Source organism: Garra rufa, chromosome 14 (assembly GCF_049309525.1).
Source record: "Garra rufa chromosome 14, GarRuf1.0, whole genome shotgun sequence".
Lineage (NCBI taxonomy): Eukaryota > Metazoa > Chordata > Actinopteri > Cypriniformes > Cyprinidae > Garra > Garra rufa.
Window position 1 is genome coordinate 44,226,250 of NC_133374.1, and position 17,946 is coordinate 44,244,195.

General features: G+C 36.5%; 1 pseudogene; it reads left to right on the forward strand.

Moving 5' to 3' along the window:
* The first annotated feature begins 8,348 nt into the window (after nucleotides 1-8,348).
* Nucleotides 8,349-17,596, forward strand: LOC141284466 (heat shock 70 kDa protein 12A-like; annotated as a pseudogene).
* Nucleotides 17,597-17,946: the final 350 nt, after the last annotated feature.

The window sequence follows — 17,946 nt, forward strand, 5'->3', positions numbered from 1 at the left end:
CACAGGTTTTGTAAGAGTCCTGGCCTGAAGACACCTAAAGGCCAATATTCATATATTATCATAGCGCCACCTGTTGGCAGCAGGATATATCATATCTTTCCCTAACTCAAACATACCAAGGTCAATCTGCACCAAACTTCATATGTTTGATGAAAGTGCTGGCCTGAACACATCTACATGCCAATAATCAGTTATAGGCATAGCGCCACCAGCTGGCAGCAGGGAATTTGGCACATTTAAGTGACTTTGACATATTTCTCTTATTTTTACTGTATTAAAAGCATACTACCCACCAGTTGCTGTGTTCCTAAAGCCACCGGTCGGCGGTGAGTCCGTGTGCGAGGGCCCGTTCATCGCTGCTTGCAGCTTTAATTATTATTATTCTTCTCCAAAATGAAAAGTCTTTTTGAGGGCCTAAACATGCTCGAAAACTCACGAAACTTTGCACACGCATCAGACCTGGCGAAAATTTACATCTGATATGGTTTTCAGAAGTGGGTGTGCCAAAATGGCTCCATAGCGCCACCTATAAAATTTAACCTACAAAAAAGTCTCCTGGTGCAACATTCGAAACCCAACAGGAAGTCCGTTATATTGAATTTCCTGTACGATTTTTGTGCAGTTTTTGCCATTTTCAGGCCTCGTACTTTAACGAACTCCTCCTACAGTTTTTATCCGATTATCTTCAGATTTGCTGAGTGTCATCATAAGACCTTTGCGATGTTAAATTGCGAAGTATTAGAGTTTTCGTCGAAGGGCGTGTCCGTGGCGGCCGGACAAACTTTGATGTTTCGCCATGAAAAAGGAAGTTGCTATAACTCAGGCATACGATGTCCGATCTGCCTCAAACTTCACATGTTTGTTAAAAGTCCGGTCCTGAACACACATCATTGCCCATATTCAGTTATAGTCATAGTACAAACCTGCTAAAACATGCTAGCAACACTTAGCTAAGAGCTAAAGCATGCTATTAATACATGTCTCAAGACATTGGGGATGCAAAATTGCCAGGGGATTTTTGATATCTCGAATGGTTTGACCGTGACGGGGCGACAAATTTATGGTGAGAAATGAGAAACAGGAAGTGCCTAATAACTTTGACATACTGGTCTGATTTTGACAACTTCAACAACAGTTTGTTTGTCGTCTGATGCCGATCACAGAGATGTGACTATTATGAGTCAAAGTTATAGCGCCACCAACTGGCAGCAGAAAGTGTGACGTTTTTGAAACGCTTTAAACTCAGCCTCTTAATTTTACTCAATTTGCTTCAAACTTCATCACAATAATGTAAAAACACGACCGATAAGAATCTGTGAAGGGCGTTATCCATAACTTTTATCATGTTGCCATGGCAACGTGTCAAACTTTAACTTTAGTTTTTTGTGTTCTTGAGCCACTTAAATTTCATGAAACTCAACACACACATCTGTATTAATGACAGTTAAACACTGATAAAAGCCCATAAATGGGCGTGGAGCAGGCGCTCCATAGCGCCACCTTTTGACAAAAGTTGGGGGGTTACTTTGTCCTACAGTCACCAAACTCGGTACATATATTGGACTCATCAAGCCGGACAACTTTCTAATTTACACTCATTAGCTACAACCAACAGGAAGTCGGCTATTTTTATTTAAATGTGGATTTTTGGAAAAATCAAGCTGTGGAATTTGAAATACTCCTCCTAGACCTTTCCACCGATGGCCACCAAAACTCAGTCAGCATGATCTCAAGACATTGGGGACGCAAAATTGCCAAGGGATTTTTGATATCTCGAACGGTTTGGCCGTGGCGGGGAGACAAATTATGGCGAGATATGTGATTAATACAAATGCAAAAGGAAGTTACTGTAACTCAGGCATGCAATGTCCAATCAGCCTTATCATGTTTGATAAGAGTCCTGGCCTGAAGATATATACATGCCCATATTCAGTTATAGTCACAGCGCCACCTGCTGACAACAGGAAGGGACGTTTAATGGTGTTATGGACTCCTAGCAATATATTAAAAAGTGTTAGCAAGTTTTAAATAGGCTAGCATCATGCTACAATCATGTAAAAAATGCTAGCATCACTTAGCTAAAAGCTAAAGAATGATATTAATACAAAGAAAAATAAGTGTAACTCATGCATACAATGTCCAATCTGACCCAAGCTTAATATGTTTGATAAGAGTGCTGGTCTGAACACATGCTCATGCTCATATTCAGTTATAGTCATAGTGCCACCTGCTGGAAACAGGAAGTCACATGTTTAATACTGTTTTGGAAGCCCAGCAACATTTTAAAAATATCAACAAGTGTTAAATAGGGTAGCAACATGCTAGAAACATGTTAGCAACATTTAGCTAAGTGCTAAAGCATACTCTTAATGCAATGAAACAGGAAGTTACTGTAACTCAGGCATGCAATGTCCAATCAGCCCCAAACTTAATATGTTTGGTAAGAGTCCTGGCCTGAATACATTTACATGCCAATATTTAGTTATAGTCATAGCGCCACCAGCTGGCAACAGCAAATTACTTGTTTTACACTAACTTAAACATGCAATGTACAATTTGCACCAAACTTGACATGTTTGGCAATAGTCCTGGCCTGAAGACATCTAAAACCCAATATTTCCATAATTGCGCCACCTGTTGGCAGCAGGATATGTCATGTATTACACTCAAGCATGCCATGTTCAATCTGCACCAAACTTCATATGTTTGATAAAATCGCTGGCCCGAACACATCTGCATGCCAATATTTAGTTATACACATAGCGCCACCAGGTGGCAGCAAGAAATCTGGCACATCTGAATGACTTCCACATATTCCTCCTAAATTTACTATGTTAAAAGCATAGTGCCCACCATTCGCCACATGTCGGCGGTGAGCCCGGCGCGAGGGCCCTCCCATCGCTGCTTGCAGCTTTAATTTCTATTGTCATTACACCTAAAACATATAACAAATACAGGTAAAATGGAATCAACCCATCTTAGAAGTTCCATTCTGTGTAAACTGGTTATTGTCAGAGTTCTACCACAGCAAGATCCACCAGCCATGCCCCCTGAAGACACACACACGTTCACTGTCACCTGATTACTAATTACTCACCTGGATCCAATCAGCTCCCCTTTATATACCCGGACTGAATCATTCCTCGTTGTCTGATCTACCGATCACACCCCTGCGTGCTCTTCCCGTGGACTCTATGGTTTCCTGGTTCCATAGTTGGATTTACTTACCTGAACGCTGGACATGTCAGATAAGAACTATCACCTCAATACCTGCTTTAGCACGTATTCCGTCACTTTGGTCTCCCCGAGGAGATTGTGTCGGACCGGGATCCACAATTCATCTCGCATGTATGGAAATCATTCTTCAAGTCACTTGGTGTTTCTGTTATCTCTCATCAGGATACCACCCACAGACCAACGGCCAGACTGAGAGGAAGATCCAGGAGCTTGGACGTTACCTCCGGTCATACTGTTCTGCTGACCAACACAGCTGGAGCAGGTTCCTCCCGTGAGCCGAGTATGCACAGAACTCACTACGCCAAGAGACCACCGGACTAACTCCCTTCCAGTGCGTACTCTGTTTTCAGCCGCCGCTGTTTCCCTGGACGGAGGAACCCACGAATGTTCCAGCTGTAGACTACTGGTTCCGAGAGAGCGAGAGAGTGTGGGACTCAGCTCATCAACATCTACAACGAGCCATCCGACGCCACAAGGAATTCGCAGATGTTCGTAGAAGACCCACCCCATTATACCAACCTGGAGACAAGGTGTGGTTATCTACGAGAGACATCAGGCTGAGGCTACCGTGCAAAAAGCTGAGTCCCCGCTATATCGGTCCATTCGAGGTCCTGAGGCAGTTCAACGAAGTGACATATCAGCTTCAGCTCGCACCCAGGTACAGAATCCATCCCACCTTTCATGTGTCACTCCTTAAACCGTACTTTCCCTCTGCCACAGATAATCCTGGAGCTGAAGCTGATACCCCTCCTCCAGAGATCCTGGATCAACCGTCCATCTACACCGTGAATGAGATCCTGGATTCCCGACATCGGGGCAACCGCCTGGAATATCTGGTCGACTGGGAGGGGTACGGACCAGAGGAAAGATCATGGGTGGCCAGAGACGATATCCTCGATCCACAACTTCGGACGGACTTCCACCAGAGCCACCCAGAACGTCCAGCCCCTCGCGGTCGAGGTCGTCCTCGACGTCGGAGAGGGGCGTCGGGAGCCGCCCCTGGAGGAGGGGGTAATGTCAGAGTTCTACCACAGCAAGATCCACCAGCCACGCCCCCTGAAGACACACACACGCGTTCACTGTCACCTGATTACTAATTACTCATCTGGATCCAATCTGCTCCCCTTTATATACCCGGACTGAATCATTCCTCGTTGTCTGATCTACCGATCACACCCCTGCATGCTCTTCCTGTGGACTCTATGGTTTCCTGGTTCCATAGTTGGATTTACTTACCTGAACGCTGGACATCTCAGATAAGAACTATCACCTCAATACCTGCTTCAATATACTTACCAAACCTGTTAATAAACTTACCTTTTATCTTATACTCTCACCTCCGTCTCTGCCTCCCTCTGTGTTGTGACAGTTACAAAATGCATCTCCTGTTGAGGAAGTACAATTAACTCTTCACCTCTTCAAACATGACAAACTGCACGCATACTTTTTATCCTTACATTTCACTCTTTGATAACTCATTTGGAAACATTGAGACTACAAACTTCTTTTGCCCAAGATAAATTTTGACTTGTTTGTATGCTATCAAAGAGGGGAGATTTAAGTTCCTCTTAAGAGGTGACATTTTAACTCAGAGCAAAAATGATTTAAAGCAATCAATTCCTTCAGCAACCTCATCATTTTCTTTGCAATTTCTTTTTGTTTTCTAATTAACCTAATTATTTATCTAAGATTTAAGAGTGTTGTGTGACGTTCCAAGATTTCTCTCCTGTAGTCTACCTTTGGTCCACTTTTTCTACTTTTTCACCATCTTTTTTCTTTTGTTTTATGATTTGCGTGTCGTGGTCCTTTTGAAGTCCTTGGACAAGCAAGGTACCTGAATGTACCTGAATCATAAAAGTTACCTAGGGAGATTTGCCGAGGGGATTCCTCATATTTATGTTTCAAAACTCCACTGGAGCCCATTCTCATACTTAACTCGTAGGGCTCCATTTTTTTGCGATTATTTTGCGGTTAAACTATGAATTATGCAGGTGTCATGGGGTGAAGAATCGCACGACAGAGAACTCAATTTAATGCCCCGGTGGGTGGATTTATTGAATGGTGAAATGAAAGTGAAAGAATACAGATGAGTGGAGAAAAACATTACACATGCATTCTCTTGGAGATCGTTCTCACCACTATCTTCATTTCCGCTGCTTATGAACGTTCCTCTTGATGAGAAGCAGCTGACGCCGATCACTTCCCTGATGATCTCTCGAGGCGCTCATCACAACCCCTAGAACCCCCCCACACCCCACCCCACCCCGTCAACCTGGTCCTGTGGATGATATGAGTTAGCAGGGGAGAAATAGGGGGTGGGTGGGGAGTGACCCCTGACAGGCCTGAAAAAGATGTCCAAATCCAAGTGAGGCCACGGCGTTGGCATTCACAGCTCCAGCTCGGTTTTTCACGTCAAAGTGTAAGTCCTGGAGCGCGAGGAACCATCTGGTCATCCTGGTGTTAGTGTTCTGCGCCATCCATTGAAGCGGGGCATGGTCGGTTACCAGGGTGAACTTCCAGCCAAACAGGTAATACTGCAGCTCCAGCACTACCCACTTGATGGCCTGAGCCTCTTTCTCCACTCTGGCGTACTCTCGGCTGGGTTCAGCTTACAACTGATGTAGAGGATTGAATGTTCCTCTTCTTCCTGGACCTGGGAGAGGACGGTATCAGAGGCATCCGTCTGTATCAGGAATGGGACAGCCGAAGTCAGGGCGCACAGGACAGCTTCCAAAGTGAGTGCTGTCTCGATCTGTTGAAAAGCCTGCTCTGCAGTAGGTGTCCATCAAATCTTCTCAGGCTGTCCCTTCCTGGTCAGATCTGTCAGAGGGACGCCCATACCTGGGTTCTTGAACTGGGCTTTGGCGCGGTTCTGATGGCTGCTTCCTTTCTACCCACAGCTCTCGACCCCACCCCATTAAGTACATGCTGCCTCGTCAAATTATTTTGCTTTTTTACAGCATGCAGTTAATATTGTTACATACATGTTAACAATATCTCACAGTGAGTACACCCCTCACAATTTTGTAAATATTTTATTATATCTTTATATTGTAGCAAAGTGTAATTTCTTCAGTGTGGTCACATAAAAAGTGAGTGTACAGCTTGCATAACAGTGTAAATTTGCTATCCCGAAAATAACTCAACACACACCCATTAATGTCTAAACCGATGGCCAAAAAAGTGAGTACACACTTAAGTGAAAATGTCCAGATTGGGCCCAAGGTGTCAATATTTTGTGTGGCCACCATTATTTTCCAGCACTGCCCTAACTCAGTGGCGTTGAAATCCAAAGGTTGTGCCGGGAGCAGCCAGTGGGAAAAAGAGCAGGAATCCGTTTTGACAGCCTTGAGCATGAAGCGCTTTAGGATGCTGATCTCCTGTTGCACCAAAGGGTCCTAAGATCTGAAACACCCTTCTTTCTGCTTGTGAAATTCCTTTGCATAGTCCGAACAGAAAGTTTTACTGGTGCATTTAACACTTCCCAAACCACAACCAGAGTACATTTGACAATGTAACGAAAACATTAAATCCAAACAGGATGGGGAAATATTGAACTGTGATGCATGCATTCATTTGTCTATTAACTGCAGAGTTTTTGTGTAAAATGTTGCACTACACATCGCTGTCAGTGAGAATACTTATTTCTCGGTTTAAGTATAAGACGTGTGTTGTGGTTTGAATCAGTTCAAGGTTTGAAAACATAGTTGAGAATCCAGTACATTCCATCAGATGACACATGCATGATCTTAACAGTTCCTGCTATCTGGCCTGCAGCAGCAAAACAATTCATGAGAGAAGCATCTGTTGAGATGAGTTAAAGAAAAAACATAGGAATATCAAATACTCATGAAAACTCATCGTATACATTAACATTTATTCATTTAGCTGACGCTTTTATCCAAAGTGACTTACAATTGGTATACACATACAAGCTTATTGTCCTGTCCTTCAGAAACATAATTTAGTTAATTAATCATGCAGGCAGGTCTTGTGACGGATGCTACACCTGAAAGGCTCATCTTTGCCCTGGAGCCAGAAACTGCATCTGTGTTCTGTAAGTTTTTAAGTGATGGTTTCATAGCCGAAGGAGAGGGTCAAGAAACACTGGAACAGCAACCAGGAAGCCAATACATTAAACATTTAATATTCCTTTAAATCCTAATGCAGACTAACATGCAGATTACGTTCATCTAACACACCTGATTTCACTCATCAGCTTGATAGTAGAGACTGCAAGACTTGAATTGGGTGTGTCTGACAGGGAGACATACATAATGTACAGAAATGTGCAAACAAAATATACAAGTTTTTGGGAGACACAATTACTCAACCACAATGCAGATGAAGTGCACTAACGAGTCAGACTCAACCAACAGCAAAAACATGTTTTCCTTCATAGATTGACATGATAACTTCCTCTACTTCCTCAGTGGTTGGCAAAGCTGTAATTCTGCCATCTACTGGAGCATGAATTATTGAAGCGTCTTTAAAAGCTTTTATATAATGTACAAACTTGCATCTTTAACAGAGTTTAAAATATAGTCTTATATCTATTATATGAGCCATTTAACATGTTCTGTAATGTTAATGAATATGGCACCAGCTTATAAATTCTCCATGCAATATTGTTGCAACATTAACTGTTACCTATGGTTACCTATACAAATACAAAAGTACAGCACACAAAGTTTTAGTAAGCTTAATCATCTTAAAGGTTTTTAACTAATGTGCTTGCTTATTCTGAAGAAATCCATTTTAAATGTGGTTTCTATGTAAAGTGAACTTATTACCTTTTACAGTGCATATCAGTAGTCAACAAAATCATTTAAAAAATATAAATCAGCAATTCTGTCTTGCTTAGAGATAAAAAATAAGCATTTATTATCACACCAAATCATATCAATCCTGCATTTGGTTGCTACTGTTACGATAAACATTAGTAATGCATGTCTACTTCATAGTTTTAAAAGCACAGCCCATTTTTTGGTGAGAGGATTACCAAAAGTGAAAGCAGGATTTGTGAATATAAATAAGAGAGAGCGCAAAGTGTACAGTTCATTTTTGAAGAAGGTAAAAGCTCTGAAACACAGCAGCTCTCTAACTACACAATGGCAACAATTCTTTACATTGCTATTGATTTTGGAACATCATACAGTGGATATGCCTTCAGCTTTGAGACCGATAGCAATCAAGAACAAATTTGGATTTCTTCATGGGGTATGGGTCAAGGTCAAAAAACTTTCAAAACCCCCACCTGCATTTTATTTGATGAAGAAGAGAACTTTCAGAAGTTTGGTTATGAAGCCTTGAGAACATACACCTTGGCGATGAAAAAAGAGCAAACAATGAACCACTATCTATTTGAACACTTCAAAATGGAGCTCTATAATACAGTAAGTTCTTTTACATTTGTAATTATACTTTTGTCTTATGGATTGTTATGTTTACCTTAAATATCATATTATTGATCTGTTGACTGATGTGACTGGAAGATTTATTTGGTGCACTTTCATTGAGTAACAATGTAATTAAACGTGTTTGTTGCACAGGAAATCCACAGAGATTTGATGATTACAGCATCAAATGGGAAAACAATGAAGGCTATAAAGGTTTTCTCAGAGAGTCTGCGATTCCTGAAGGATCATGCACTGGCAAAAATTGATGAAACCACTGAAGGACGAAAGTTTGTTGCATCAGATGTTACATGGGTATTAACAGTTCCTGCTATCTGGCCTGCAGTAGCAAAACAATTCATGAGAGAAGCAGCTGTTGAGGTGAGTTAAAGAAAAAACATAGGAATATCAAATACTCATGAAAACTCATCGTATACATTAACATTTATTCATTTAGCTGATTTACAATTGGTATTACACATACAAGCTTATATTCCTGTTCTTCAGAAACATTATTAAGTTAATTAATCATGCAGGCAGGTCTTGTGACGAATGCTACACCTGAAAGGCTCATCTTTGCCCTGGAGCCAGAAGCTGCATCTGTGTTCTGTAAGCAGCTGCCAAGTGATGGTTTCATAGCCGAAGGAGAGGGTCAAGAAACATTGGAACAGCAACCAGGAAGCCAATACATGGTTATAGATTGTGGAGGTACACATTTAATTCTCCTTTAAATCCTAATGCAGACTTACATACAGATTCACTTTAGATTACAAAGATGTACCGCGAGATGCGCGTCTATTAGACGGTCGATCGTCATTTCCAAAAGACAAATATTCCCCTTTAGAGTCAGAATCGGAAAATAACATTTGCAACACATCCTCACGGTACAACTTATTATCAGCCGTTTGGTACTTTTCTCCTCACAAATCTGACAATTTACTCTATTTACGCTATGAACTGTACTGCTTACGCATAAATGAAGATCACTCACTTTCTCTATGATATAATAATATAATTAATTAGTAATTTAACATTTTATTCAACAAATTCTTTTTTGAAAACAGATCAGCAAAAATTTTGTCACAAAAAAAAGAAAGCCAACTTACTGAAATCCTATTTAAACTTCTTCTTCTTCTTCTTCTTCTTCTTCTTCTTCTTCTTATTATTATTATTATTTTTCTGAGCGGAAAATCTTCAAACCTTATCTATCTATCTATCTATCTATCTATCTATCTATCTATCTATCTATCTATCTATCTATCTATCTATCTATCTATCTATCTATCTATCTATCTTCAAACCTTATCTATCTATCTATCTATCTATCTATCTATCTATCTATCTATCTATCTATCTATCTATCTATCTATCTATCTATCTATCTATCTATCTATCTATCTTCAAACCTTATCTATCTATCTATCTATCTATCTATCTATCTATCTATCTATCTATCTATCTATCTATCTATCTATCTATCTATCTATCTATCTATCTATCTATCTATCTATCTATCTTCAAACCTTATCTATCTATCTATCTATCTATCTATCTATCTATCTATCTATCTATCTATCTATCTATCTATCTATCTATCTTCAAACCTTATCTATCTATCTATCTATCTATCTATCTATCTATCTATCTATCTATCTATCTATCTATCTATCTATCTATCTATCTATCTATCTATCTATCTTCAAACCTTATCTATCTATCTATCTATCTATCTATCTATCTATCTATCTATCTATCTATCTATCTATCTATCTTCAAACCTTATCTATCTATCTATCTATCTATCTATCTATCTATCTATCTATCTATCTATCTATCTATCTTCAAACCTTATCTATCTATCTATCTATCTATCTATCTATCTATCTATCTATCTATCTATCTATCTATCTATCTATCTATCTATCTATCTATCTATCTATCTATCTATCTATCTTCAAACCTTATCTATCTATCTTCAAACCTTATCTATCTATCTATCTATCTATCTATCTATCTATCTATCTATCTATCTATCTATCTATCTATCTATCTATCTATCTATCTATCTTCAAACCTTATCTATCTATCTATCTATCTATCTATCTATCTATCTATCTATCTATCTATCTATCTATCTATCTATCTTCAAACCTTATCTATCTATCTATCTATCTATCTATCTATCTATCTATCTATCTATCTATCTATCTATCTATCTATCTATCTATCTATCTATCTTCAAACCTTATCTATCTATCTATCTATCTATCTATCTATCTATCTATCTATCTATCTATCTATCTATCTATCTATCTATCTATCTATCTATCTATCTTCAAACCTTATCTATCTATCTATCTATCTATCTATCTATCTATCTATCTTCAAACCTTATCTATCTATCTATCTATCTATCTATCTATCTATCTATCTATCTATCTAGCTATCTATCTATCTATCTATCTTCAAACCTTATCTATCTATCTATCTATCTATCTATCTATCTATCTATCTATCTATCTATCTATCTATCTATCTATCTATCTATCTATCTATCTATCTATCTTCAAACCTTATCTATCTATCTATCTATCTATCTATCTATCTATCTATCTATCTATCTATCTATCTATCTATCTATCTATCTATCTATCTATCAAACCTTATCTATCTATCTATCTATCTATCTATCTATCTATCTATCTATCTATCTATCTATCTATCTATCTATCTATCTATCTATCTATCTTCAAACCTTATCAATCTATCTATTTATCTATCTATCTATCTATCTATCTATCTATCTATCTATCTATCTATCTATCTATCTATCTATCTATCTTCAAACCCTATCTATCTATCTATCTATCTATCTATCTATCTATCTATCTATCTATCTATCTATCTATCTATCTATCTATCTATCTATCTATCTTCAAACCTTATCTATCTATCTATCTATCTTCAAACCTTATCTATCTATCTATCTATCTATCTATCTATCTATCTATCTATCTATCTATCTATCTATCTATCTATCTATCTATCTTCAAACCTTATCTATCTATCTATCTATCTATCTATCTATCATCTATCTATCTATCTATCTATCTATCTATCTATCTTCAAACCTTATCTATCTATCTATCTATCTATCTATCTATCTATCTATCTATCTATCTATCTATCTATCTATCTATCTATCTATCTATCTATCTTCAAACCTTATCTATCTATCTATCTATCTATCTATCTATCTATCTATCTATCTATCTATCTATCTATCTATCTATCTTCAAACCTTATCTATCTATCTATCTATCTATCTATCTATCTATCTATCTATCTATCTATCTATCTATCTATCTATCTATCTATCTATCTATCTTCAAACCTTATCTATCTATCTATCTATCTATCTATCTATCTATCTATCTATCTATCTATCTATCTATCTATCTATCTATCTATCTTCAAACCTTATCTATCTATCTATCTATCTATCTATCTATCTATCTATCTATCTATCTATCTATCTATCTATCTATCTATCTATCTATCTTCAAACCTTATCTATCTATCTATCTATCTATCTATCTATCTATCTATCTATCTATCTATCTATCTATCTATCTATCTTCAAACCTTATCTATCTATCTATCTATCTATCTATCTATCTATCTATCTATCTATCTATCTATCTATCTATCTTCAAACCTTATCTATCTATCTATCTATCTATCTATCTATCTATCTATCTATCTATCTATCTATCTATCTATCTATCTATCTATCTATCTATCTATCTATCTATCTATCTATCTTCAAACCTTATCTATCTATCTTCAAACCTTATCTATCTATCTATCTATCTATCTATCTATCTATCTATCTATCTATCTATCTATCTATCTATCTATCTATCTTCAAACCTTATCTATCTATCTATCTATCTATCTATCTATCTATCTATCTATCTATCTATCTATCTTCAAACCTTATCTATCTATCTATCTATCTATCTATCTATCTATCTATCTATCTATCTATCTATCTATCTATCTATCTATCTATCTATCTTCAAACCTTATCTATCTATCTATCTATCTATCTATCTATCTATCTATCTATCTATCTATCTATCTATCTATCTATCTATCTATCTTCAAACCTTATCTATCTATCTATCTATCTATCTATCTATCTATCTATCTATCTATCTTCAAACCTTATCTATCTATCTATCTATCTATCTATCTATCTATCTATCTATCTATCTATCTATCTAGCTATCTATCTATCTATCTATCTTCAAACCTTATCTATCTATCTATCTATCTATCTATCTATCTATCTATCTATCTATCTATCTATCTATCTATCTATCTATCTATCTATCTATCTATCTATCTATCTTCAAACCTTATCTATCTATCTATCTATCTATCTATCTATCTATCTATCTATCTATCTATCTATCTATCTATCTATCTATCTTCAAACCTTATCTATCTATCTATCTATCTATCTATCTATCTATCTATCTATCTATCTATCTATCTATCTATCTATCTATCTATCTATCTATCTATCTTCAAACCTTATCAATCTATCTATTTATCTATCTATCTATCTATCTATCTATCTATCTATCTATCTATCTATCTATCTATCTATCTATCTTCAAACCCTATCTATCTATCTATCTATCTATCTATCTATCTATCTATCTATCTATCTATCTATCTATCTATCTTCAAACCTTATCTATCTATCTATCTATCTTCAAACCTTATCTATCTATCTATCTATCTATCTATCTATCTATCTATCTATCTATCTATCTATCTATCTATCTTCAAACCTTATCTATCTATCTATCTATCTATCTATCTATCATCTATCTATCTATCTATCTATCTATCTATCTATCTTCAAACCTTATCTATCTATCTATCTATCTATCTATCTATCTATCTATCTATCTATCTATCTAAATCATGTGAGCGACTTGCTAGTCATGGTAAATATCATGCTAGCGGCTTGCTAGTCTTGCTAGAATCATACTAGCGACTTGCTAGTCTTGCTAAAATCATGCTAGCGACTTGCTCGTCATACTAAAATCATGCTAGCGACTTGCTAGTCTTGTTAAAATCATGCTAGCGACTTGCTAGTCATGCTAGAATCATGCTAGGGACTTGCTAGTCATACTACAATCATGCGAGCGACTTGCTAGTCATGGTAAATATCATGCTAGCGACTTGCTAGTCATACTACAATAATGCGAGCGACTTCCTAGTCATGGTAAATATCATGCTAGCGACTTGCTAGTCTTGCTAAAATCATGCTAGCGACTTGCTAATCATACTATTATCATGCTAGCAACTTGCTAGTCTTGTTAAAATCATGCTAGAGACTTGCTAGTAATGCTAGAATCATGCTAGGGACTTGCTAGTCATACTACAATCATGCGAGCGACTTGCCAGTCATGGTAAATATCATGCTAGCGACTTGCTAGTCTTGCTAGAATCATGCTAGCGACTTTCTAGTCTTGCTAAAATCATGCTAGCGACTTGCTAGTCATACTACAATCATGTTAACGACTTGCTAGTCATGCTAAAATTATGCTAACGACTTGCTAGTATTGCTAAAATCATGCTAGCGACTTGCTAGTCATACTACAATCATGCTAACGACTTGCTAGTCATGTTAAAAATCATGCTAACGACTTGTTATTCATACTACAATCATGTTAACGACTTGCTAGTCTTGCTAAAAGCATGCTAGCGACTTGCTAGTCATGCTAGAATCATGCTAGCGACTTGCTAGTTGTGCTAAAATTATGCTAGCGACTTGCTAGTTGTGCTTAAATTATGCTAGCGACTTGCTAGTTGTGTTAAAATTATGCTAGCGACTTGTTAGTCCTGCTAGAATCATGCTAACGACTTGCTAGTCTTGCTAAAACCATGCTAGCGACTTGCTAGTCATGTTATAATCATGTTAACGACTTACTAGTAATTCTAAAATCATGCTAGGGACTTGCTAGTCATGCTAAAATCATGCTAGCGACTTCCTAGTCATGCTAGAATCATGCTAGCGAATTGCTAATCATGCTAGGGATATATATATATATATATATATATATATATATATATATATATATATATATATATATATATATATATGTGTATATATATATGTTATATTTATTTCATTTTAAAAAAGACATTGCTGCATTAAAGGTTATTTAAATAAAAAATGTCTCAATATCCTAACCCTAGGACAATCTTGTGCCCAATATTTGAGATCCTTTTGGAGCAATGATCTAGTTCTGCATTTATTGCTGTATTGCTTTTTTCTGAATGGTCTTTATCAGTGTATTAAATATCAGGGTGACACAAAGCCTTCACTCAAAATATAATAATGTTCATCTACTCTAAAATATCTGTAGACAGTTACCGTATGTCGATGGTCACATCTTTGAAGAGAGAGCTTTACCCCATAATGATCACAGGTTTGTTTAAAATGTTTGTTTCAACAACAACTTGTGGGCATAAGGATGTTACAGATATGAGAAATGAATTAGATTAGAATCAGCAATGCACTGACCAACCAGTGTATGACATCAAAGTGCTATGAAAGCAATTCAGAAGCAACAATTGTCATCTGCTCTCCATAGCTCTTACAGTACTTTGATCTCACACATATCAATAAAAAAAAAAACACTGTGAAAAAGGTGGAAAGACAAATCCAGGGGGGATAGCCGGAAAAAAAAAGTTTTGATCGAACACAAACAATTTCTTTAATTTATCCTCAGATTAAAACAGGCAGGAATGATCAGGAAAAAAGATGATCATCCAATAACGTCAAAATAACATTAAAGACCGACAGCAAACTGATTACACAGACAAACTTATAAAAGGAGAGCTAATGACTGAGACAGGTGTGGCAGATAATGGTGATGAAGGCTAAATCAAAGCACAAAAAAGGGAGAGACAATGGGTGAAAACAATGCACACTGTGACAGATATACAAATATTCAAATGTTTGTGTGTGTTATTTAATAGAAATTAGTTTTTGTTCAGCAAATTGATAAAGGTAAAAACATTTATAATGCTGCAAAAAATATATATATTTCAAATAAATGGTGTTCTTTTGAACTTTCCCTGTTCATCAGAGAATGATAAAAATGTTTAGTAAAAATATTGAGCTGCAAAAGTGACCATTGTTGATAACTGAGCACCAATAAAATCCAGCACTATATGAGAATGATTTCTGAAGGATCATGTGACACTGAAGACTGGAGTAAATATGCTGAAAAATAAAAGGAATAACTTAGAAAATAGTTATTTAAAATGTAATAACATTTCACAATATTACTTTATTTTTGATCAAATAATATATGCAGCCTTGAGGGTTAGCACTTAAATGTTAACATTGCTGATCCATATAACTATAACTATAATAACCACGCAGTAACCTTAAAAATTAAAAATGAATAGTTGAAATTGTTGGGGTTTTTTTTGTTTTTGTTTTTCTTAAGTTTAAATTAAGTCATTAAGATAAAATGTGTTAATTACATATAATTACAGACCTCTGGACCGATTTCTTTATGTTAGCAAGTCTGTTAACACAAGTGTTCCCCAACATTACAGTCCAACACCAAGCTAATGAGCATTAAAACCACTAAACCTTTAAGTTATCGAGAACAAGACAGAATAAGAAATTTATTTATTAGCAGAAAAGTTTGATCACACAGTGTGACATGCCTTAGTGAGGTTTCTGAGGATACAGTCTGTATCTGCCTTAATCATCTTCTGTTCTGAACTCCAGAAAGAACGTGTGCTCATTTCCACTGAGTTCTCATGAATAAAAGCTGTCTTTTTTGTGTCTTGCAGGTGGTACTATTGACATAACGGTCCATGAGGTGTTGGATAATGGCAACCTAAAGGAGTTGCAGGCTGCATCAGGAAATAGCATGGGTGGACAGACAGTAGACAAGAATATTATGTCTTTTCTGAAAGACATTTTCTCAGAGGAAATTTTTGAGGAATTTTTGAAAGAGCACCCAGTCGAAGCACTTAAACTGAAGAATGACATTACGATTATAAAATCTTGTGATGATGTTGTGATGTTGACATGTCCTGTCGGCTTACAAGAACTTGCCAAAGATAAACAGAGCATAGAAAGTTATTTTGAGGACGTTCAGGGAGCAGAGTGGGATGATGGTGGAATATTCATTGAACGGGAAAAGCTACAAAGCTTCTTTGATACGAGCTTCAGTGCTATAGAAAGCAAAATTAATCAGATCCTTCAAAAACCAGAGCTGAGGATTGAGTACATGCTGTTAGTGGGAGGCTATGCTGAAAGTTCATTTCTGAGGAAGTTCATGCGGAAACAATTTGGCAGCAAACACAAAATACTTTGCCCAGCAGAACCTCATGTAGTTATTTTGAAAGGAGCAATCAGGTACGGCAAAACACCTACCATGGTTAAGTCCCATATTAGTGCTCTGACATAAGGGTCTTGTATATGTAAATCATTTGATGAAACCAAACACAAGGACAAAAGTAAATATATAAACTCAAGAGGTGAAGTGTTTTGTGATGTCTGCTTTCAGCAGCTTGTCAGCAGTGGAGAGTCAGTTGAAAGTGATGAAGTTCGTTCATTTATAAGAAGTCCAGCAGATCCATTGCAGACAGGTATAGAATTTACATTTTACAGCTCTGAAAGACAAAAAGTCCAGTTTGTGGATGAAGATGGGGTAGCACAGATTGGTTCTTTATCAGTTGACATACCTAACACTGACAGAGGCATGGACCGACAGGTCAGGTTACAAATAAAATTTGGCTCCACTGAAATGCAGGCAACTGCAACTGATCTGGAATCAGGTGAATCAAGATCAACCAGACTGGACTTTATGAGTAACTCAGTCCCTAGGCATAATAAAATATGTGTCTGAATATAGTAAAAAAAAAAACAACAACAAAAAAACAACAACAACAACAACAACAAAAGACAATATATACAGTGCCCTGCGAAAGTATTCATACCCCTTCATATTTTTCACATTTTGTTGTTTTGCTGCTTAATGTTAAACTGTTTTAAATATTATTATATTTATATATCTATATCTATCTATCTATCTATCTATCTATCTATCTATATATATATATATATATATATATATATATATATATATATATATATATACACTCCATACACCACAATGGCAAAGCAAAAAACATCTTTGTAAATTTATTAAAAAAACAAACAAACAAAAAACAGGAGCATTCGTATTGCTTGTAGTTG